The following is a 25,483-nucleotide window of genomic DNA, read 5'->3' on the forward strand; positions in this document are numbered from 1 at the left end:
TGTGCACACTTGTTTGTCATTTGTGTTTGATCAGTGCTAGCATTGATAGCATAAGATGTTATTGGGCTAATAACACCCCTGGTGCATCATTTGCTACTGAGCCACAGTAATTACCAGTGTGTGACAGTGATTAAATCCAACATCCGATGCATCATTTTCTAGTTGTTTCATTATATCCAGTGACAATGCATGTAGATATAAAGTGGAAATGACAGTCAAACCTGTGTGGTCAGCGTTCCATTTTTGTGAACTATTATATTATCAAATAGACGACTCATTTGGGATTTGCATGATTTTGCTACACACGTGTGTGTAACATAGCACTGGCAAGCAGTATACAGTTGGTGAGAGTCAATTTATTTGTCGCTTAGTGTAGTTCTGTTACATATAAAGCAAGGCTCTCTGCCTAACAGAGAGGGTAAACTAGAAGACTGCATTGATAGACCCCTTAGTTGTCAGTATATTAGCGGCCCCTTCTACACACAAAGCCACATTCCTTTGAGTAACTCTGCTCCTGTTGCAAAATGGGTGACTGCCCTTCTCACTAAGTCACTTACAACCACATAATTTCCTTTAGCTGACTCCTTCTCATTCAATTGTTGAAAATATTTCCCTCACTGTCCCTGTCATTTTCAAGGCCCGTATCCTGAAGATCTGCTGCCCTCCAAGTGCTACAGTTAAATTGTTTGAGCTAGATGCCATCCTGGGCTCTTTCCCTCCACACACACACTTTGTTCATCTCTTGGAATATTCCCTCATCAACACTCTTCCACCCACACACAAGAACCTTCTCTAAATCATCCTGATCTCTGATACTCTCTCTCATGGCCTCATCACTATTTGGCCCATACCTTCTGACCAGGCAATAATTCACGTCACTGCAAACATTCCTCCTGCTAGAACTCCAACCAAATCCCTCATTGCCCGAAGAAAGAACACTAGCAACTTTATTCCTGTCTCCCTCCAGTACACACTAACTAAACCACATGTCTCCATTCACTTCATATGACCTATTTAAGAAATCTCTCTTAGCATCTTTAGAGCTTCACTACCAGATCCACCCCCTTTCCCAACCTTCAATTACAACGGCAAATCGATATCAAAACAAGAATGTATTTATTTTATGCCTCTGCAAGTGGAGGGAATTTTTCACTTCTGAGCACACCACAAACTTTATAGAACTCGCTGCCTTCTCATCTACACTTTGCTCAGCAAACAATTTATTCTTTCAAGAACCTATCAGTCTCCATTACAACCCCACAATATGACTGCCCTGCTGCCCTGTCTGAAGAACCGTAACTCAAACAGGCCTCCCTATTTCTACAAAGTCTATGATTTGTTGCATATTGACAATGTTTCTCAGCACCTCTCCATATTTTTTAAACACCCACACCTACCACCCAACCTTTTCTTGCTAGCCTCCTTCTCCACAATACTCAGCATGCTATGCCCCATGCCTAAGAATGACAAATTGCTTTGTACATTCTCTGATCCTTTTAGCCTGCAAACAAACATTGACTCTCACCTCATAACATTCATATCCACCCTCTGTTTAGTCGCTTAATTTATCTTACATATACCTATATGTTCAAAACTAAACTGTGGTCCTAATGCCACTGTCAAACCAATGACAAACCTCCGCCAACTACCATCCATCCATTTTGTTCCAAGACCCTTAGATGTGAAGTGCAGTTGCTTCGTTTCCTAATGACATTCACTACTGCTTGTTCCACTGAGACTGAACATATTCATAAGTTTGACTTATTCATTTCTCCTATGTTCAGCACACTACTTAGCGTAAGTCTATTGGCACTGATGTGATACTGAATCACACCCACCGTCACAGTGCTTGTTCCCTTTGGAACGTAACAGTTCAGAACACAAGCACAGGTGCACCACACATCAATCCTGAAGCAAAAATAACAATTGTACAGTCCATATCCAATAAAGGTGTTCTTCAAACTTTCTCTTTTTATTCCATTTCCAGTAGATTAAAAACAAAGTCAAAATGTATGACTTTTCACACAGTACAGTTGACTTGTTTCGTCGTAGTGCAGGACTTCTTCAGGGCACTAAATATTGAGTGTTCAAACACATCCAAAGGCAGGCTTTGTTGCTTGTAAATCGTTCCCCGTCAAGTATTATATAGTGTCAGAAGTATGAACCGTCTAAATTAAGACCACGAAGAGATGAAGGCATGTGCAACTGATGGCTAGTAGGAGGATCCCAACATTCGGATGTCGATCACCGCAGTAATGTATTACACATGGGCTCACATCCAAACCTTACAGTTTATAGTTAGATAGCATCCAAGGGTGCGAATTCCTAGTATTAGAACAAGTACACCAAAAGTATGCAAAAAGGCCTACAGGTATGACAAGCAGCTCCACAAGGCTAAAATGAGCTTAAACAATATCAGCCGCCGTGATTACATGAGGCGTCTTACCCAAGGCCACTACAAGAAGGAGAAAACGTCCCAAATTTTGTCTCGTTAAATGAATATAATATTGAGCAAACAGAAGACCAACAGCCTGAATGAGGCTGTCGCAGGAAGGATAGCAAGGGACGTGGCTGCAACAATGTAAAAGGTGGTGTAGAGTATTGGATTCTCTGTATTCGTTAATGCTGAACTTTTAAAAGACTGCTGTCGCTGCACCTCCCACCCATTTACCATCTCAGATCCTTATGTGATGCCTTTCAGCTAGAAGCATTGGCATACTCCTCATCCCTTATGCACTGCAAACATTAATCTCCACCACAGACTCCGCACTAAAGACGCTATATAAAACTTTATAAATAAATAAAATAAGGGCCTCATTTAGATTTTGGGGGATGGGATTCTCAGACACAAATGTGGCTGATATCCCGTTCTCAATATTACAGGTGTCTTAAGACCTATGACACTTGTGGTATGACCAACGGGATATCCTTCATATTTGTGGCAGAGAATCCTGTCCATTGAGCTCTAACTAAGGTCCCAGTTTCTGAATATAAGTAAGATATGCCCCCAAGTCCCCTTGCACATCAGTGGGTTGATCAATCCTTTATTAACTTATTTCCTTCTGTAGAGTCTCTAGGTTTATATCCACTACTAAGTATGATGAATATGTACTAAAGTAAGGCAATAGTACATGCGGTGGTGCCTTACATTTATGAAAATCAATAATATCATCTCTCTTGTACCACTCCTGTGTGGTCTTCCACTGCACAACCTACTAGCCACAACAAATTCTTGTGAACTGCCTCCATATCTCTTGGTTTTAATTACAGGTGGGCGGTAATCTCTGCTCCTCCGTCACAGTTCACAGAGTTTTGCCCTCTCCTCGCTTTAAATTGGCGAGCGTGAACTAAGACAATCAAGCAGTCGACCGCCTCATGATGAGATTGATCTCTTCTACCATTTGTGTTGAGAAAGCTGCCACTCGCGGTGAGAAAGCTGCTGCTCGAATAGAAAATCTATTTGAACAGCACAAAGAAGCAGCACCCTCTGTTGTACCATGTGGTGCAGTTTGCACTGATTTTGCAGAGCAGGACAAGCTCCCGGTGCTAACAATCAGCACAAACGGTGCAACTTCTCACAACTCAGCCGCTCGCTGAACTCTGCAGAATCTCGCCTAGTTTTTGGGTATCTCTGTGGAATTCTGCGGAGTAAAACTCAGCGAGTTACGTCCACTCCTAGTTTTTTTTTTTCACACAACCTTTATTGAGCTTTTCTGTAATATCCAGGCCAAACCGGCATACAGATGAAGATAATACATCATAAATTACATGTCTCTAATCAATGAAACTATTACGATCTGTGCAGATCGACCCCACCTCCCCCAATGCCCCACAGTAAGAAAATGACAGCATCATGTGGTACAGCCCAGAAGCACCACAAGGTAATCTCAAGACCGGTCACCATATTGCCGTTCTTCTGCATCAAGTAAGGGACTCCATAGTGGAGAGCGGGGCCAGCCCACTCCTAGTTTTAATACCTGAACTCAGTCACCAAAATCTGCACTCAATACCCTTTTTAAAAACTCTTTTCCTCCAGTAGGTGGGCCGATGACCTCTTCCACAACACCGCTACCCTAACCACTGAGCAAACCTGCTTTAGGCTGACCATCACAAACGTTGGCTCAGCTTGCAACAAAATGTTTTTTTATTTGTTGTCCTGTCCCTAGCCTCAAAACACTATTTGCAGCATCTCCTTTGAAAAAAAAAACGAACAGATTTTGTTTTAAAGAATGCCTGTGTATAGATCCATAAAATATTATTAGTTTTTATCCAATTTATGTACTATTTATAGTACTTTGTCTTGGCCCAATGGAAAGCTACGAAAGAATAAATGAAAGGGTGTTTATAGAGCGCAACTAATCACTAAAACGCATTCCTGACGATAGACCCACACCGAAAATGACGACCAAGCAGTTTCACAAACACCAAAAGAGCTGTTCGAAGCTATTAATGCCCACTACAAAACTTTTTGCTTGAAGTATTAAAAAAAACAAAATCGAATGAGCTAGTATGACACCAACAGAAAAAGTCAGGGTACTTTTGGCTGAACGCATTGCTGTTTTAATTACTGGAGTAGGATTAATTACCAGCAGATTACACACAAGAACAGGCACACACAATCAATACCGTTTTACAGCTGTGTAGGCAATCAAAGGAGAACAAGTATGCTAGTACAACAAGCTGAATGTCAATAGCAGGAGCATCAAAGCCTTAACGCCTTGCAAAGCACAAACCTGCTGACTGGAAAAGTGTGAACACATTCACCAAATGGTTCTGGATTTACCAGGGCGCGAAAGTAACATTGTTGTCAGAGTTTCACTTTTCAGATCACGGGGCTCTGACAAAATATAGGAAGAAATGTTATGTTTTGTGCTTTCCTTTCAGTTAGACATTTTAAGAACTCCCACTGTCCCAGAGAGGGCCTCTTCAAAGCTGGATTGATTGTCTGTCTGTCTGTCTGTCTGTCTGTCTGTCTGTCTGTCTGTCTGTCTGTCTGTCTGTCTGTCTGTCTGATCAATCTATCTGTCTCCTTATCTCTTTTTCTGAAATAGATTTTGTACTCATTTAAATTGTTGGCACTTAAATTTCGCGACCATTCTGAAATCATAAATCGATAGAAACCACTTGATGGTAACGTATAGAGAATGCTTTTTAGAAATTAAACACCAATTGAGCATGCATATGGCAAATGTCACGCTACACTCGGACTAAATTACTGGGGGATCTTTCTCCATCCTCTCACTACGTAAGAGCAGTCATTTCTCATTTCCAGTGGACTTGCATGTCTCTCCTCCTCAGTGGAATGTATCATGCCACCTGAAGACACACTTAACTTATGAACTGCGGCCTCCGTGAACCCTTTGAACAGATTTTAATAGCAGTCCTCTCGTATCCCACAGCTTTTCATTCGGTTTAGGAAGCATCTCGTGTACAAGTACAATATTTTGAAGCCTGCCCTGAAACGCTAAATGCAAGGCTAACCACACTCATTGAGTCATGATAATGTGAGCAGCAGCACCTGCACAGGTTCTGTCGATTATCACTGCCAAACAGTTCCTCTTGCTGTCTGGCGCTTGTCTTGCACCCGTGCAGAGGCAGTGAGACAGGACTTGCAGATGGGTAGAGCAAATGATTGGGCATCCAGTGTTCCTTCTGTCTGTGGATTGTGTGAAGACGCAAACTGCATTCAATTGGGCATCTTTCTGACATTTAAAAGCCTTGCTCCTCTACCTACATTACTTCAAGTTGTCTTGTTTTTCTTCATTCCTCCATTGCTGCTTCCCATAATATTCTAAATGTACGAATACAATATTTCCTTAGCTTTTTATGAAGACAAGTCTACATTTTATTAAAGACACAAAGGCGACTATTACACTGCTCTAATCTTGCTTTATTTTAAGAAGCAGCTGTAAAGATGCAAGAAAACACTACAATTCCCATGAGGCTTAGTAACATATGGCCAATGGGAAACAAAGAGAAGTACATGAATACATTCCAATCAGATCAAACTAAATGTATAATATGTCTGTAAAGACATAATTATACATATAGTAGTAATTGTAATAAGCACTCTTATGAGAACATATTGACATTAGCATTACAGCTTGATATACTGTACTCCTTTGGGATGGAATGTGAACTATTTCGGAAAAAGAAAGGACAAAAGGCGTGTGTAGTGAGGCAATGGAGAGAATCTAGAGCGATGGCGTGAGGTATAGACTTTATGTACAAGTCAGCAGTGGCGGCTGCACCTATGTAGCGTGGCAGGGCGTGAGGAGAGTTTGGCAACAATGTAAAATAAAAGAAGACTTACCTGCTGCTCCGGCTGACACTCCTGGCCGCCTCGTTGCTTCTCTCATCTGCCCGGATGTGGATGGGCCTCAGGGCACTGGCTCCCCCACCCAATCCAGACGCAGCTCCCATAGCATTAGCAGCGCCAGAATTTGTCTCAGTGGCCTCGTTTGCCGCTTAGACAGTGCCTTGGAGCCTGTGGCTTTTCTCCAACCTGGCTATGCACACAGCTGGGTTGGAGAAACATAAGTGCGCATGTCTGTCAAAGTGCACACTCCTCCTCCTCCCTGCCATTCCCAGCTGGGCTCTAGACCTAGTGCGCAACTCAGACAGAAATAAATAAAATGATAATAACATTGTGTTATTATCATTTTGTTTATGATCTGCTAACTCAGAACAATGGGGCGACGCTCCTCCGTCTTTACAGAGGAACTGCGCTGGCAGGTCAGTTCTTAAGCAATCAGGGAATTGTGCTTATACATAAAATCAAAATGTGTTGTGAAGTGTGATGATTATTTACAGTGTAAGAACTCGTTGCCTTCAAATACGCCTTTCTTGTTAGCACTGGCATTGCGTGTTGCTTGCCTACAGACATAATAGTTCTGTAATATTTATTTATTGCATGATTAATTAAAATCTTACAATTCGAAAATCACCAGTACACAATCATTAAAACATATCTACACAAGCGAAGTCCACTATAGGCATCAATTAAGCAATACACACAATAAGTCATAAAAAATACATTAAATATACAAATTCAATTAATCAAAAACAATTATTTACAAGTATAGGTTCTTTACTTTTGTGCAATATCTCATGTGCAAATGTTCTCTAACTACCAGCAGCTTCCATACCTATTATGCTTGAATCACTGACTTCCAATTTCTTTTTTACAAGGATCATAAATTTAGTAAAGTTTGCAATCATTACTATATCCGTTGGCTTAAAACAAGTTAACAGGGCTTGTCTGCAATATCGTATCCCTCTTTCATTAAAACAGATCTTTAAATAGCTCTTTCTTTCAGCCTTCATTGATTTACATATGCCAATTGTCCCTCGGTATCAACTTATGGTAGTTTAGATACTATCTTGTGCCTTACAGAAGGGATATCCGTCAGTGCCAGAATTAAGCCAACTATCACTGGAGCATTGCCCATTCGTAGAAAAGATTTATCTGACATCAATGTAATCTCTTGGAATATTGCTGGGCTCCGTGAAAAGGTTACAAATCTAGTATGGGCTGGATATATAGAAAAAGCAGATATTATTTGTCTTCAGGAAACTTGGGCGTTGGAACCTGTCCACATTCAGGGTTATTTGACTCTTAATACTCCGGCAGTAAGGGGACTAGGAGGTAGGCCCAAAGGAGGCTTGTGTGTGTATGTATCCAATTCATTATGTATGGATATGATTTTAATTAAAGGGGGGGGATTGTTACCATCAGATCGTTCAATTGTCCGTATCAAGCTCAAAAAGAAACCTCATGGTGAATTTTTACAATAATGTTCCTGTAGAGAATTTGGGGGCTGAGTTCTCTTGTATTGCTGAGACCTTGGATGCTATTTGTACTTTGATTACTGTGGACACTACCATTTTATGGTTGGGGAATTTCAATTGTGCATTATGTAGACCAGTGAGTTCAAAAATCTGTGGTAACCCGATGGATCAGGGAGTCTCCAATTGTCACTCTATACACTCTAAGCTGAGCGACCATCTCAATGATTTGATGTCTCATTATGATTTGGGTTTAGCTAATGACCTAGTACATTCTCATGTCCCTATGTCTGCTACTTTTAACGGAAGAGGTTTATCCTCTATTATTGATTTTATTTTAGTTTCATTCACATTTGCCTCAAGTCTGTTGTCTTTTGATAGAGGGACTTTTGTCTTGAGTGACCACTACCCGCTTTGCCTTAAGTTCCACCTGCAAGCTTTTGGGTCTGTGAGCAATAAAAATGTTAAAAGTACGGCGGACTTATTAGAACTGAATAGAATCAATGGATATGCCATTCGCTGGTCAAATGTCAATCTGAGGTATTGACCAAGCGGCTTATTTCTTCCCATAAAACTGCCTTTGATACCTGCCTCAGTGAATCCTCAATCCCTGGAAGAAATAACTTCCTCCTTCAATGAGATAACTAATGAGGTTAAGAAGTTACTGTCCGCCCAATGTGGTTCTGCCCCTAAAACACCTGGTTGGTTCAATAGCGCCTGTTCCAAGGCATATTCCAGCCTTAAACTGGAACTTCATAAACAACCCAGATCCCAAATGGAGGTAAGGAGGGCAAGAGCCATTTATAGGAAAGCAATAGCTGACAGAAAGAGATCATTGAGGGAGGAAGCGTGGGAGGAGTTACACGAGGCCGCTCAAAAAAAGGACTCTGAGGCTTTTTGGAAAATCTTAAGAACTCCACCCTTGATAGGGGATGGGAGACCTACCATTGAAATGGCTATTTCAGAAAAGGACTGGATAAGCCATTACTCTGCCTTATATAATGGTCCACCCTTTAATGAGTATTCACTTCCGCAGTCTCCGTGTACATGTAAGGGCAACCTACACGTTACCTTGGACGAAACAATGTTAGCCCTTGAGCGAAGTAAGGGGGGCAAGGCCCCTGGTCCAGATGGGGTCCCAGTTGACCTGTTTAAGTCAAACGTTTCGTTATGGGCCCCTCTGTTAACACAGCTGATTAATGCTAGCGACTGTTCCACCTTTCCCAAGACGTGGTCTGAATCAATCATTGTGCCAATTTTCAAGAAGGGAGATCATCAAGACCCTGTATGTTACAGACCAATCTCCCTTCTTCATTCTATGGTAAAGTTGGTAGGTCGAGTCATCTTTCTTGCAGCGCCTACAGGATCCAATGTTCTATCTGACCTGCAGTATGGGTTCCGGGAGGGCCTGTGCACCCTTGAACAAAGTCTTAACCTGGCTATGATCGTCGGGAATTATACATGAGCAAAAAATGGGAAACTATATTTAGTTTTCGTTGACTTGACTGCAGCCTTCGATTCTGTTGTCCATGTGAGGCTATGGGAGACACTCATTGATCTTGGAGTGGATCATGGCTTAATCGCTTTCTTCCACCGCTTCTATGAGAGAGCCTCAGCTAGCGTTAGATTTGGGACAAATGGGCAATGTACTTCGGGATTTCCTGTTAGATGAGGGGTGCATCAGGGTTGTGTGTTGGCCCCTTTTCTTTTCAACTTATATATAAATGGTATGGCGACGCACTTCTTAGGGGTGGCTCGGATTTTCCGCAAGTTGGTGGGAGAGGAATTCCTGCTCTCCTTTATGCCGACGATACGGTTCTTATGGCGCGAACAGGTAATGGTCTACAAAAAGCCCTGACCAGTTTTAGTGCTTGTATGGGTGACCTGGGATTAAAAATAAATCTTTCCAAGACTTTCACAATTAATTGTGTTTCTGGGTCCTGGAGCACCACTGGTCGAGACATATTTTTGGAGGGAAGCAAGTTAGCTAACACAAGGACCTTTTCTTATCTTGGTGTCCTTTTTAGCTATAATGACACTTGGACCCAAGCAATCGCCCAGAAAAATTGTCTTTTAATAGGTCCACCAGTGCCTTGGCCACTTTTACTAAGAAATTAGGGAGGAAACCCCCCAGCGAACTCATACATATATAAAAGGCACAGTGTATTTCTGCAGCGGTATATGGGGCTGGGGTTTGGGGCATTTCTAATCCCTCTTCCTTGCAAACAGTAGAACATTATTTTCTTCTTTATATTCTTAATGTTCCACTTGGTAAGTCTTCTTTTGTCTGCCACGAGGATTACGGATCTTATTAAACTTGAGCCCATACTTCTTTGGCACAGGATTGGGTTAGTGAACAGACCCAATTAAATCGTGATATCCTGTATGATTGCATGAAGCTAGATGGAGCATTGAAAATTCCTTGGCTCAGGTATATATTTCAGTTTGTCAAAGACCTTGGCCATCCTGAGTATTATTTAAAACCGAATTCAATGACTCAAATATCAAGGAAATCTTTGAAGAAAGACTGTTTAGATATATTGGGATCTGCTAGATTAGCGGTTGAAGCCCCCAAACCCACAGTCATTTATCATCAGTTAAGGCTTACAACCTTTGCCATGGAACCGTATTTAAATTTTGTTTCCAAGGGCCATGATAGAATGTTATTAATGAGATTTCGATTAGGAATAGTCCATAGAATTGTATCTATTCCGTTAACAAATGATTGGTCAAGAGAACTCCCTCGGTGTATGTGTGACTTTACATTGCAACAGTCTACCATTCATTTACTTTTCTTCTGTAAGTTCTTTAATGAACTAAGGAAATTTTGGATACTTTCCATTTTACGTTTTTCTGGCCTAAGGCAATGTCGTCCAGCCCTCATGTGACTGCAATATTTAGAGAATTAACTTGTGGCTTGGAGGGTTTCTAGTTTTCTGAAGAAAGCTGTGTGGCTGAGGAAAAGTATGTCTTTCGAACCCTGATGGGTATTTTCCTTTTAAACTTACTCGTATAAATATTTTAAAATGTATTGTTCTATCATCCTTTTTTTTATCTGTATTTTTATATTGTGACTTATTTATTTTTTAGAATTTGATGTCTGCTTTTATGATTATATGTATATGATCGAATAAAGCTTGATTTGATTTACATATGCAAACCAAATGTATAATATTTTCTTCCCATCGGTTAAATAATCTACAGGGGATTGGCTTAGTTGGTCTCAGCCAAGGCTTTGCGTGCATTAGACCCGGCAAGTTGCCAAATCTTGCGGTCATAAATAAGTTCTTTATTTGTATTGACCATGGTATTTCTAGATATGGTTGTACTTCGAGGATCGTATATTCATTTACTATCATCCAGGCATGAGATCTCCTAATAAATAACTCTTTATCCTTTAGAAGGGATAGATGTTTTGTTAATCTATAAAAAAAAATGTAAGATAATGGTGTTATTGACATCTCCTAGATCTCGTGTACTGAAAATTCTTCTAGTGCTGTTTGAAGGTATGTATAAAAACGGGAAGTTTGATTCTGTTGCATTTCTTGCCAGAGTAGACCGCTCATTGGATTAAAAATATTGGTTTTAATTTGTTTGCATACCTTTAGATACTGCCCACCCTCACAACTTGCTGATTATAAAAGCCAAATTCCAGTCGGATCTGGGCCGGTGATGCATTAACCGGAAGTCGAAACAAATATTTAAATGTTTTTGCGTTATAGCATTGTTCAAAAGTGCAGAATCTACACCACAAAGAACTTCGCTTCCATAAGTATCTGGGCATTATTTTCGCTTTTATAACCTTTAATAATGGAAGATAAGTTGGTCCACCCAAAGAGCTATGTAATGAACGAAAGGCCATAATCAAGCAATTACTTCTTTTTATCAGCTCTGTTTTGTGTTGAGAAAATGAGCCCTTCTCGTCAAACCATATGCCCAAATATTTGAAATGTTTCACTTGTTCTAGCTGCCGACTTTGTAAGTACCATTTATGTTTACTGTGGCTCAATGCCCTATTGCAGAATTCCATTACTTTTGTTTTTGTTTCATTTATTACCATCTTATTCTTAATTGAATACATTGATATTTTATTTATAAGGCGCTGCACCCCTATCTTTGTTTGGCTAGGCAATATAACATCGTCTGCATACAATAAATTTGAAATTTGTTTGTTAGCCAATTTTGGAGAGTGGGCCAGCACGTTATCCAGTTCTTCCATAAGGTCAGATAAAAATAAATACGGTGCTCTTACGCATCCTTGCTTTAGACCCTGAGATGTATCTATTCTTCTCGATAGCCGTGAGCCATTACCTAATCGAACCCTTGTCCTAGTCTCGGTATATAATAATTGAATTGCTTTTAAAAGGCCAGCGTAATACCGTCGTTTTCCAATTACCTCCATAAAATTTGCCTATCAACACAATCAAAAGCTGATTTAAAATCAACGGAACATAGATATAGCGGTTGGTTTTTTACTTTATATTTTTCTATTAATATTCCAAGTATTAAAATATTCGTTGTCGTGCCTTGTCCTTGTGTAAAACCTGATTGGTTTGGAGGAATTAAATGCTTTTCCTCTGCCCATTCAGTCAGTTCTTTCAAAAGAACTACTGCAAAGACCTTAGCTTCGATATCCTGCAATGTTATTAATCTATAATTAGCGGGTTGTGACCACTCACCACTCTTATAAATAGGTCAGATTATGGAGCCCCTCCAGGTGGCAGGGATGGTTAATGTTTGCACTGCTTGATTAAATACTAATGTTAAGTACCTGGCCCATAGTAATGCATTCTCTTTATAGAAGACAGCTGGAATCCCGTTTGGACCAAGGGCACCATCAGATCTCGGTTTCTTAATATGTTTGCATACTTGACTTTTCGTAATAGATATGTCCGTATTCTTTTTATCCTCTGACTTTATCAAATTATCTATGCCAGAACTCAAATCCATGCTTATGTTGGAGTTTAGATGTGAGTGAAGGAAGTTGACCCAATCTGACTGAGGAATGACAGAAGATGTAGTTGCTCTACTAGATCTATTTAAGTTATTGATTAAAGACCAAAATTCTCTAGCATTATTCTTTTTACTGGTATATAATTCCTTTGCCCACAGAGCTTTTTTCATTCCAAGTCTTTTTCTTACTTCTGGGTTTATCTTCTTTAATTTGTCTCTATAGATTTGATTCCCTGGGTGTTTCTTAACCAATCTTAAGATTTTATTATGCTCTTTTTTTAATAGATGACTTTCCAAAGACAGTTTAACTAGTGCCATTGATTTTTTTGTCCTTCCTCTCTTTATTACCAACCTTTTGTTTCTGACTAATTTATTTGTGAAGAGGGACCATCTTTCGATTATGTTAGAACAACCTCCATCAAAACAAATTTCAACCATTACTTTCGATGTTGCTATGATTGATTTTTTTAGTGAGTTCAGTCCAATAAAGTTTCTTATAATTTATCGTATTTAAGTCTCCCAAAAGTGTCATATATTCTCCATGCCTTACACAGTTTAACTTTAACTCTATTATTTGTTGATTATGGTCACTTCTGTTTGATCCTCCGAACAGATAGGATAGAATCTTTTGAAATAAGTCTAACGAGGCTATTGTGTAGTCTATTCGCCACTTATTACCCAAAGCTTGATAAGTCCAGGCAGGTGGTCTGTTTTGCAGAAAATTTCCGTTTAGCACCCTTAGACCCAAGGATTCTAGATCTTTTAAAAAAATTCCTCCAGATTTTCCCTTTCTTTTCTCAACTAATATCTGATGTAACGCAGGGACTCGGAATTGCCCATAAGTAGTTCTATTGTTGCATGTCTTCATCTCTCACAAGACCATAACATGTTCATATTAAAGTCACCCGTGATGATGACCTCAGGTTGCGTGTCCTTTTCCAGTTGCTGACGTATTATAGTTGTCAAGCTGCTAACCATTGCTTTTCTTGACCTACAATCAGGGTGTATATATACGTTTATTAATAAGAGTGTTTTATTTATCCGTTTGTCTTTATATCATAGTTTGACTATCAAACAGTCGGTTATATTTTGTACTTCCTCCTCACTTTCCGTTTTTAGTTCTGTTGAAATAAAAGTAGCCAGGCCCCCACAAGATCTTCCGTATTTACTTGTTTTCATGGCGGACATATAGTATCCCTTAAAGCCTTCTAATCTAAAAGGATCAGTTGCCGGGGTCTCTTGTAGGCAGATTATTTGAAAATCTTCTGATCTTTGGGTCAGTTTTTCATTTTGTAACTTTGACTGGATTCCTTTCATATTCCAGGAGCATAATCTTATTGTACAACTTAAGTTTGTTGTTCCCCTATTGGGACCATCATTTATAAGTCGCAAACCTCCATTGCTCCGTGTAATGCTGTCGTTAACCAATTTTGATGTTTGCCCCATGATTTTTCCTTTTGGACTTTTTAATATTGAGTATGCCTGATTATTATCCAACCCCTTCCGTAGTTTAGTTTTTTTTTTTGAGAAATAAACCGACTTGGGTAGAAGGGTTGGGGCGGTCTCATAACTTTTATTCCCCAAGCCAAAAAAAGGTCATATTCTTGTATAATAAGGTTCACATAGGTCTGTGAGGTCCAGGTTACCAGAGTCGATTCTTGATTGATGCTTTAACTTGCTAAAAATTCAATAGATTCAATACCAGTACTTCTAATTCTTTCTAGCGCTGGTATCGCTTTACACAGTCTTACGATGTTTTTTTTTTATTATTATTTTTTTTCATTCTGACCAGCAGACACAAAGCATACATGTTCATATCACATTATCATATTGTCCAGTTGACACTCTAGCACAGTATTGGTATATGCATTTAAACCGACATTGCGAACAGCACACACGGATATATAGACACTTATCGCAGATCATATGCCCCTTCCTGCCACTGACTCGAGCAGCCAAAAGTTCTTGACTGCCACAGGAACAAGTAACCAGGTGTTTTCATTGGGGGTTCCGCAGCAGCTGGATAGCCGAAGAGCAGCCAGTCATTACGTGGTCGCTTGTGTGCTTTGTAAGTATAACGTCAATGGCTCCCAGAAGTGTCTGGGTCTGGAAGCCAGCGGTATCTCCTCCGCGTAGGCCTCCAATGTTCTTTTGCAGTATGTCATATCTATGATCCAGTCCTTGAATCTGGGCGGCCTCTTGCTGCCCCATCCGATCGCTATTCTACGTTTCGCCAGTAGCAGCGCCACTGCCAGGAACTTTCTTCGTCTGGCATGTTAACACAGTCTTACGATGTTACCACGATTCAGGATATCATTATTTCCCTAGGATTTATATTCAGGTTTGAAAATCAGTTGGACTCCCCAATCTTTTTTAACTAGATTTTTTTATTTTGGCTTTTTGCAGGGGGTTACAGTAATTTGATAGCTCCTGCTCTTTTGGTTCACCTGTATGTTTCCGTGGCTCCTGGATCCATGAAGAATGTTTTAATGATTGACTGACCTGGGATATTGCATTCGACGTGTTATGGATTTTTATTCTCTCTATTTCACTCTCTCATGTTGTTTTACTTTTCTTCAGATTTTTTATCTTACCTATAATATCTTCTGTTAATGTAGATTGGTCAGATTTTGCTTTTGTCTTTTTGTTTTGAGGTAGATCACTTCTCACTTTTGTATTAGTATCCTTTGCTTTTGGGCTTTCCATGTGTTGTTCTTTACTTGTTTGAGTCATCCTGTTTTTTATGATCTGCTGGGTCTTTTATTGATCACATCTGGGAATTTTTGGATAGAGAGGTTTTGTTTCCTCAATAACTTTGTCTACTTTTTCGAAATTACGTTCATTGGCCCTTTTGGATTCACTAGGCTGTTCCCTGCTTTTGTTAACTCAATCTCAGGAGAAGACACAGTTATTATAACGTTGTTCCTTGCTTTCTGTAGTTTTTTTCTCTGTCTTTTTGACAATTGGTATTCATGTGCTGTTTCTGATGGTATTGTTTGTATAGCAAATGAAATTCTCCCTTTTTGTGCTTCATTTTTTTCTTCCATTAAATCCTTACTGCTATCCTCGTTTATGGTTTTGTTAATCGTAATTTTTTCAGTTACGCTCTCATTTTTGTTTCTGGTGGTGAATACATTTCTTCTTAGGTCTTCAATTATTGTATTTAATACTTCTGGAATTGTGGCCAGTTTGTTAATCAGGGGAGCACAACTACAATCTGTATATGAAGATATTGGTTGTGACTGAGCTTGGTTAGCTTGTGATAAATTCCTGCTACTGAGGATGCCATGGTGCTAAGAAGCTCTACCTGCACCTTCATTTTGTTTGATTGATAAGTCAGAGCTTCTAGTTCTAATTGAGAGGTTCTAAAGAACAGATCCCAGATTGATCCCGAGTCCCAATTGGCCAAACAGTGTGCTCCCTGAATTTGGTTATTTACAGATGAGTGTTGTTTATTAGGTTCTTCGTCTTTATTTCCTAATTCAGTAAATTCTAGCCTGTTATTACGTTCATCCTTTTGATAACGTGTACTCCATCGATGTAGATTATCCGATTTCGTAATGTAATCGTCCATATTATTTTGAGAGCCGTTAATCTGTTTAAGACTCTCCTGACCCGAGTTTTGCTCTGCATCCTTTGAGATTGACATAGTGTCAGTTCGAAGGAGACTCTCTAAATTCATTTTGTCTTTTGTTGCATCTACCCCTTTTTTTAAATTACCTTGTGGACACTGGTTTGGTTGCACCATATTTGTTGGGTCGCCTGTTATGGTAGCTTTTTTTTACATTTACTTGCACTTCAATTGGTAATGGTGCCCCTGTACTGAGAGGTGTTGGAAATTTCCAAGCTGTGTTCTCATGTCGCTTAGGTCATCTTGTTGCAAGTGTGCTGTTAGAGGAATTGTTAACATCTCCAGATCAGTTATTTAACCCCATTGGTTATCAGGATCTTCATTTCTTTTTGTAGTTAGCTCCTTTTTGTACTGAGCATAAGGAGATCGGTAGTGGTGTATCCAGGATGGATAAAGCCGCACATACGCAAATGATAGATTACTGGACAATAATGCTGGAAAAAGGTAAAAAAAAATCTTTAGTTTTAAGGACGGAGTGCTACATAGACCACTATCCCCCACTACCAAGAGGGATCACTGTCAATCAAAAGATTAACAAATGTACAGCCAAAGAGAAGAGGTCAGAAAGAGCACAATCCTAGAACACATGTACATGAGAGACTAATAGGTCATATGGTATCCACAATGTCTAAACTGTATGTATCCTGTACTTTCAATTTAGGACAAGACAAAGGAGCAGATAAAGTTCATGTTCATATTTTCATATTCTTTATTTGAAGATCCATAAAATTTGAGTTGATAAAAACAGCCGACACGGGTTTCGTCAGTACTAACAATCAGTACTCAGACTTTTTCAAGGCTATGAAGTGGGAATAGCACGGCGCATGTAACCTCGTGTCATATGTATATGACAATAATAGTAGGACTCGCGAATCAATGTAAAGAACAACGTTCCATATAATCCAATGAGATCATCCGGAGTGTGATTACACAGAATATGGCAGCTCAAAGTATCAGCTCGAACTCAACAAATGATAAACAAGACCCACAAGAGTTTGGGGATATTTTCAATAAGAGTGAGCAATTTGGGCTCCCTGTAAAAGTGCACGAGTGATATCCTACAGTAGGTCAAATGACAAGGTCCTGGGTCAGGATAATATAGCAAATGGAGCACAGCGCACGTATAATAGGCAACTGCTGTGATCTGGCCTCGAGGAGGTATAGAGGCGATAGTATTACGGGTGGCACCACATGATAATGACGCCTTTTTGTACTGGTCAAACTCCCTTGCATCATGATTTTGGGATATTGCACTTAATTTACTTACTGGCTTAATTGGGGTTTGTAGTCCACTTGAGTCCATTTGTAACGTTAGCATTGCTTCTGTTGGGTCCTTCATAAAATCAAACTTTGTCGGAAGCTTTGTTATTTTCCCAAATATATGTATCATAGCTGATTTTGAAGACTGGTTTTCCCCTGCTTGTTTTATTTTCATTTTATTTAGAATTGCTATAGATTGAAGTTATTTTTACCTCTTAATGGGCGGAAAAGGTGGTCACTCCTTACCCAACTTCATACTTCACACTTAGTTATACAGGTGTGAGATCTACATCATACTTTATACGAGCCGAGAAGCAACAGCACTGTTTCACTCCGTGTACAGACCCCAGCCGGGTGTTGTTTACACTCGTGGAACACAGGTCGTCCTCACTGCCACTGGTCACAGTTCACCAGTCACGGTGACTACCACCTCAGCTTTTCCCAACAGCCTCCCAAAACGCAGCACACAACACACTGCTTCTCACCTTCATCTAAGTTTATAGAAGTCTATAGAAGTCTATAGCAGTCTGGTTGCGGGTTGCAGATTATCTGGTAAAGGCACAACACCTCCTGTTTCAGTCCAAAAAGCAGCTCAATTCTAATTTTTGAGCTTCTCTAAGCCTAACCGCTTGCAGTTGCGGTTGCAGTTGTAAATATAGCCGTTCCTCGTTCTCTGTAGGTGTCACAACAGCCACAAGGGCCTCTGGATCACAGGAAGCCTCAGAGGCTCTCAGACTGCTGGCTCCGGTCCAACTTACGTGGTGTAGGACCATGTGGCAGCTGTTGATGACCTGGCTCTTCCTGTTACCGTAACCTCCCTTTGTTTCTCTTGCGTCCTTACAGCACCAAGACGCCTTGGCATAAGAGCGCTTTACAAATCAGTCAGTCAGTCGGTTGTACCATACGTTGTTCTGCCCCACATCCACATCCATGTTTCATGCAGCGTTTTCACTAGCTCCAGTACTCCATATCTCAATATTCTGCTCAGGCGAGGAGGAACGCTTCAGAAAAGGGGGTGGTGATGAACAGAGTGTCTGAATTAAGCAGACCACTCTTACCCAGTCCAAAGATCAGGGCTTGATCCATCACCGTTATTTAGCTCACTGCCCCATCCCAGCTCAGAACCTGGCTATATGCAAATTAGTCTGTCCCTGGCCCAGTGCATCATGGGAACAGGGCAGACCAAACTACCAAGCCAGTTCTTCACCAGAAAGGAGACAAGCTTCCGGGGACCGGTTTCTGGCATTTCAGCCGTCGTCGGCCCGGCTTGCTTGAATCCTGATGGAGCAGTGAGCAAGGGACTCATGTCTGAGTATACCCTGCCACACCTATAGTGGCCAAAAACGATTCAGAAAAGGGGGTGGTGATGAACAGAGTGTCTGAATTAAGCAGACCACTCTTACCCAGTCCAAAGATCAGGGCTTGATCCATCACCGTTATTTAGCTCACTGCCCCATCCCAGCTCAGAACCTGGCTATATGCAAATTAGTCTGTCCCTGGCCCAGTGCATCATGGGAACAGGGCAGACCAAACTACCAAGCCAGTTCTTCACCAGAAAGGAGACAAGCTTCCGGGGACCGGTTTCTGGCATTTCAGCCGTCGTCGGCCCGGCTTGCTTGAATCCTGATGGAGCAGTGAGCAAGGGACTCATGTCTGAGTATACCCTGCCACACCTATAGTGCCAAAAACGATTCAGAAAAGGGGGTGGTGATGAACAGAGTGTCTGAATTAAGCAGACCACTCTTACCCAGTCCAAAGATCAGGACTTGATCCATCACCGTTATTTAGCTCACTGCCCCATCCCAGCTCAGAACCTGGCTATATGCAAATTAGTCTGTCCCTGGCCCAGTGCATCATGGGAACAGGGCAGACCAAACTACCAAGCCAGTTCTTCACCAGAAAGGAGACAAGCTTTCGGGGACCGGTTTCTGGCATTTCAGCCGTCGTCGGCCCGGCTTGCTTGAATCCTGATGGAGCAGTGAGCAAGGGACTCATGTCTGAGTATACCCTGCCACACCTATAGTGGCCAAAAACGATTCAGAAAAGGGGGTGGTGATGAACAGAGTGTCTGAATTAAGCAGACCACTCTTACCCAGTCCAAAGATCAGGGCTTGATCCATCACCGTTATTTAGCTCACTGCCCCATCCCAGCTCAGAACCTGGCTATATGCAAATTAGTCTGTCCCTGGCCCAGTGCATCATGGGAACAGGGCAGACCAAACTACCAAGCCAGTTCTTCACCAGAAAGGAGACAAGCTTCCGGGGACCGGTTTCTGGCATTTCAGCCGTCGTCGGCCCGGCTTGCTTGAATCCTGATGGAGCAGTGAGCAAGGGACTCATGTCTGAGTATACCCTGCCACACCTATAGTGGCCAAAAACGATTCAGAAAAGGGGGTGGTGATGAACAGAGTGTCTGAATTAGGCAGACCACTCTTACCCAGTCCAAAGATCAGGGCTTGATCCATCACCGTTATTTAGCTCACTGCCCCATCCCAGCTCAGAACCTGGCTGTATGCAAATTAGTCTGTCCCTGGCCCAGTGCATCATGGGAACAGGGCAGATGTGAGTCCCTTGCTCACTGCACCATCAGGATTCAAGCAAGCCGGGCCGAAGACGGCTGTAATGCCAGAAACCGGTCCCCGGAAGCTTGTTTCCTTTCCAGTAAAGAATTGGCTTGGTAGTTTGGTCTGCCCTGTTCCCATGATGCACTGGGCCAGGGTCAGACTAATTTTCATATAGCCAGGTTCTGAACTGGGATGGTGCAGTGAGCTAAAAAACGGTGATGGATCAAGCCCTGATCTTTTGACTGGGTAGGAGTGTTCTGCTTAATTCAGATACTCTGTCCATCACCACCCTCTTTTGAATCGTTCAGGCGAGGAGGAAGGCGGGGTGGGAGACGCTCTGCATAGTCTTGCACAGTCCTCCTCTCTGCAGTACCAGTTAGAGACAGACCAAACGCCACTGCCCTAACCGTGGGTTTTCCGCGGTCGCCGCGGTCATCACCAGCCCGCTAACTAAGCCGCCAGGCTCCAATCCCCAGCTGCCAAACCGGGCCGACAGAGGAAGCCCGTCTCCGCCCCGCCGCAGAAGGCCACAGAAAGCCACAGAAAGCCACTTGCACCTCGCTTTCCGCTCTCTGTCGATCACAGATGTCAGCGGCGGCCAAAGCAACGGAGGATCAAGGCGGGCAGGGAGCGGCAGACTCCTTCACTGCTCCTTTCCGCACTCCTTCCCTCATGCTCAACCACAATCGCAACCTCTGCAAGCCTCAAAAACCAGGACTGGACTCCGACTATGCCGTTCCTGTCCAATAACAAACAAATCCAGTACGAAAACATTAGTGCTCCTTTTCATAATAGTTGTGTAGCTGTGGACAATATTGGCATTGTGTACTAAAAGCAGGTGGTTAGCTTGCATGATGCCAGGGTAGGTTTTTAAAATCCTTAAATGGTTTTGCTGCATCTAATCCTAATGTTTTGCCCAGTGGGTACATTGTCCAGCCTGTTTGATACATATTGGCCATATGATTGGATAATTAAAACCTCTTAGTTTGCTTTTTCTTGGCTGCACATTCTTAACTCTAAACATTGGCGTAATAATTGGGAAAGTCCTGAAAGGGAGCGGGATTCCCGCGTGCAGTTCCATACCCGTTTAATAATATAGCTAATTAAAGTTGGACTTATGCTTCAGTAGTTTACGAAATGTAAAATGTAGGCATTGACGCATGTTGTGTGGATCAAGTGAAGTTCTGTAACTAATGAACATAGACTACAATAATAGGGGGTTAAAAAAATGAATTGCAAAAATATTGTCCGCGCAAAGGCGTATACTAATTTAAAAAATCAACATCAACAAAACCTACGTTTTTGGATGCCAAATAGCTATAATTGTAATTTGAACCGTAATTTAACACAGCGTTACCCTGGACGGAAGTCCTTGTCGCTGGTACTTAACTATGGTGCATAATTTATATGTTTGCTGATAAGATACGTTTTGTATTATAGTGCTCTATAATTTCGAGATGTATGTGTTCAGGTAAAACTACCTTAGTTTTACGAACGTTTGCTTAAATGCCAGAGGGTGTCCTAAAAAAACTTGGTTAAATGGATTGAATTATTTGTAATATTCTTCAGTCGTCATTTTTCCTCCTGTATAGACACCGCAGATCTGAGATGGTTTCCCCGTGATTTGCAGAGACACATTCGGTGGTTTACTCCTAAGAATACATTAATCCATGTCACCAGGGAATTAAAAAAATGCTGCAAAGACCTGCAATTTAAAATCGGCAGGCATATTCCTTTCTGTCAAACTCTGACTTAGAGTGTGGTGGACTCCCTTCCATCAGTGCAAGGCCGCTGTCAGAAATGAAAGTTGTTACATACATCTAACACATTGTGCAGTGTCTTCTCTTTCTGTGCTATTGAGAGGAGCAGCTTACAACTGTTTTTAAATTGTCCTCAGGCCAAGGTAAGTGATAGAAGGGTGGGTTCTATGGTGGCGCCTGTCTAGCCTTCCAGTGGAGATCCGAAAGCCAAATAAAGTTATGTCAGCTCGGGTGCTCCCCTGTCACCTCACTGCCATTCTAGGTCTTAAGGAACCAAGGAGGTGTGGGAAAGGGTTGGTGTTGCAAAGTTTCTGGCATCATTATCATCTCCCTCCCTCACATGCGTAAAGACCCGCGGAAGCAGGCAGTCTGAGACACTACTGCAGAGAAAGAGTGCTCTTGGAGGGAGGAAGTAAAGATCTCTTAAGGAGGTTTAATGGAGATGTCACATGCTAAGTATTTTTGAAAATATGTTTAAAGCAGTAAAGGCTTGAGGGAGATGTGAAAAAGTAAGTGGGTACAAGTTGTTTTTCTTTTAATAATGCTTGAATGGAAAGGCGCTATGAGGCTAGTTGAACAGGGTACTTCGACAGAAGGATATATAGATATATATCAGATGTAAAATTGCAAATGCTTGAGTAGATTTTACCTGTGGGAGTGGGAGGAAGTCATGATGGCTCCCTCTTACCCCATGTTCAGGTAAGCTGCATTTACTGGTGAGGTGGTATGAAAAGGACAAGATAGATGACTAAACTCAGCATAAAATTGTCCTTAGGTAGGTGTAAAAAAATGGTAGTATTTCCAACTTGGTGTTCTGAGTGATGACATAGGCGACTCTGGTTTTACTATTGATAAATTTTATGTTGCTTTGAGCCCCTGTGTGCAAGGTGAAGCACTACATTCATTAAATAAACTTGAGCTGGTAGCTGTAGCACATAGCAGACAGGCTGAACTTAGAGGCAATGTGTAAAGTATTTAGGCAGAGCCAAAACAGAAATAAAGTCAAAACACAACACAAGAAAAATCCCAAATAAATGGGAAAATTGAGCACATTTACATAAATAAAATGACACCAAAACAACAAAAATCCAATTAGAGAAACTGGAGATATGAATTTTTAGAGTTCCTGAAAAAATTGCACTGAGAAGTGTTAAGCACCAGCTGTGGTCAACTGGTCATGGTGGACTGGCACCTACGCGCAATTTCAGGCCACCCGCAATGGAGCGTGGGTCAGCTACAGAAATGAGATTCTGCCCGGTCGGAAGTTTTACCATCGGGCTTAGTCTCTGAAATGGATTTCCCAAATCTTCAGTGCGGCAAGGTAGCAGACTGTGGCTAAGGCAGTCGGATAGCTGTAAACGAGGTCCCATTGAAGTTGTTGATTTTAGGCTGGAAAGCTCAAAGTGGCAGAAATTCAAATTACACTCCCATGGAAGGTCCCTTGCTGGCCGGATACTTTTGGTGCCTTCGCCTGGTGAATATTTCTATGCTCGCCCTTAGTCATTTTCCTGGAGCTCGGATTCCTCCATTGGGGCAAGGCTGCAGGTTGTAGACATAGCAGGTTCCATGAGGTTGGATACCTTCTGCTCAAAACCCCACTAAATTGGATTTCCTACTGCAGAAAACCCCCAAGCAGTAAGGCACTTTGTTCGGCTAGGCTTGGCAGGTTTGTCCCGGTTCTCCAGTGCTCTTTGGAGCTAAAAAGTTTTATAAGTCCCAGGAAGGATATTTGGAGGAGTACACATTGCCTCAGTCCAGGTTTCCAGGACCTCAGGAACAGCACTTGAGGCCACCTGCAGGATCCAGGGATAGACCAGTTGGAATTGGTCAGTCGTTGCATTTGCAGGAAAGGCCTCTTGTAGCTGCTTGTGTCCCATTAGGTTGAACAGGAGGTCAGCCTTACCACAGTATCCCGGGGGCAAGAGGAATAGCAGGTCCAGTCTTTCAGGGCTCTTCTTAGGCCTTAGACAGCAGGTTCAGTCCCAATCTTCCACAGGTTCAGTGGTGTTCTGAGGAGGGTAATGTATGCCACATTTATGCTTTACACTAGCCTGTGGGTGGGGGGGGGACTCCTGGATCCTCCCTAACCAATAGGATAAAGGTTTCCAGGGGTACCCCTAACCACACATTTTCTGTGCACCCTAGAGCAAACAATCCCACAATGCCCTCCTCTGCCTAGATCCAGATGGCTAAACCCCTATCCGCTTGTGCAGAGCCTCTGTGTCCAATCCAGATGTGTGGGCAGGGAAATTAGCTATAACTCCTCTGTGGGCACTTCTGACCAGTTATGGGGGCAGCACCCTCCCCACTAGAGATTGGCTAACTGTGGGAACAAAGAAAGATCCTGTGCAAGTGTCATCTGCTTGTGACAGGGAATGCCCCTTTGAAGATAATTAATTTACAGGGGACTGTCCATATGTTCTTCCTGCCAGAGAAACAGAAACGCCTCCCCACACCCAAGCCTTTATCTCCTGCTGGGAGCAGTGTTCACACATCATTCAGGATTAAGTACTCCAAGGTCTGCAGCTGAGGCTAAGTAGCCTGTGGTGGATTTAGGCATGACAAATGTACCTTCTCCTTAATATGTATTAAAAATCCAGCCTCACCAGTGACTTTGGGCTGTTAATGAATATTACAGTCCAAAATGAACTTTCTAGTAATTTCCTAGCCTGAGATAGCATTGTTAAATTTAATATTGCATCCCATTGTTTCCCTGTGAAACAGACAGCCTTGCTACAGTGAAAATAGTGTTAGGGCTTTTTCACCTTAAGGACTTGTTTTACATTAAATATCTGTGAGTCCTAATTTTAAATGCCTTACATCCTGCCTTATTGGCAGTATCGCCTATACAGGGGCAACTTGGTAATTACTTTGACAGGCCAAACTTGCAGTTTAGTAAACTGTTTTAGTCCAGCTTCAGTGGTAGACCTGAATCCATATTTTACACTGTAACTGTAGTAGATAGCACAATGCATGCTGCATTCCACTAGTGACATTTAAATTACTGGCCCTGGGTACGTTTTATACCATATAATATGGACTTGTAGGTAAATTAAATATGTTAATTAGGGGTAAAACAGTCTCATCATGTTGAAAGGAGGAGCAGAGTCACTTCACTCATAGTTAGCGGAGGCAAAGTGCACAGAGTTCTACAGCCTGCAAAAAACTGGAGTTAATTTCCTACAATACCCACTGTTGTTTATTCTCTCTCTCTCAGGTACACTAATCACATAAATCTCTGAAACACAATGATGTTAGTAGTTACGAGTTTTGCTAATGGGCCAGATTGTAAGGAGAACAAAGAGCGAATGGCATTACTGAGATGGGACAAAGACCTGACACACAACCCAATTAGTCAAGAATCATCTAGGAAAACTGACCATGGACACATTGTGTAAAAATATATAATGCTTGAAAAATAGGTATTCTAATGAATCAATCCAAAAGTGTTTTAATGGAGAAGGGAACCGAGATTCCTTGCCTCGGCCCACAATTATGGAACCTCCTTCCTCTTGACATTCAATAGA

The 25,483-nt window shown here is 41.6% G+C and overlaps 1 protein-coding gene across 2 annotated transcripts in view; it reads left to right on the plus strand.

Annotated features, from left to right (window-relative positions):
* ASCC3 (activating signal cointegrator 1 complex subunit 3) overlaps positions 1-25,483 on the plus strand; it is a 2,002,173-nt gene that overhangs the window by 626,841 nt on the left and 1,349,849 nt on the right. The gene's annotated exons all lie outside the window — the stretch shown is intronic.

This window comes from Lissotriton helveticus, chromosome 6, assembly GCF_964261635.1.
Source record: "Lissotriton helveticus chromosome 6, aLisHel1.1, whole genome shotgun sequence".
In the NCBI taxonomy this organism is placed as follows: Eukaryota; Metazoa; Chordata; class Amphibia; order Caudata; family Salamandridae; genus Lissotriton; species Lissotriton helveticus.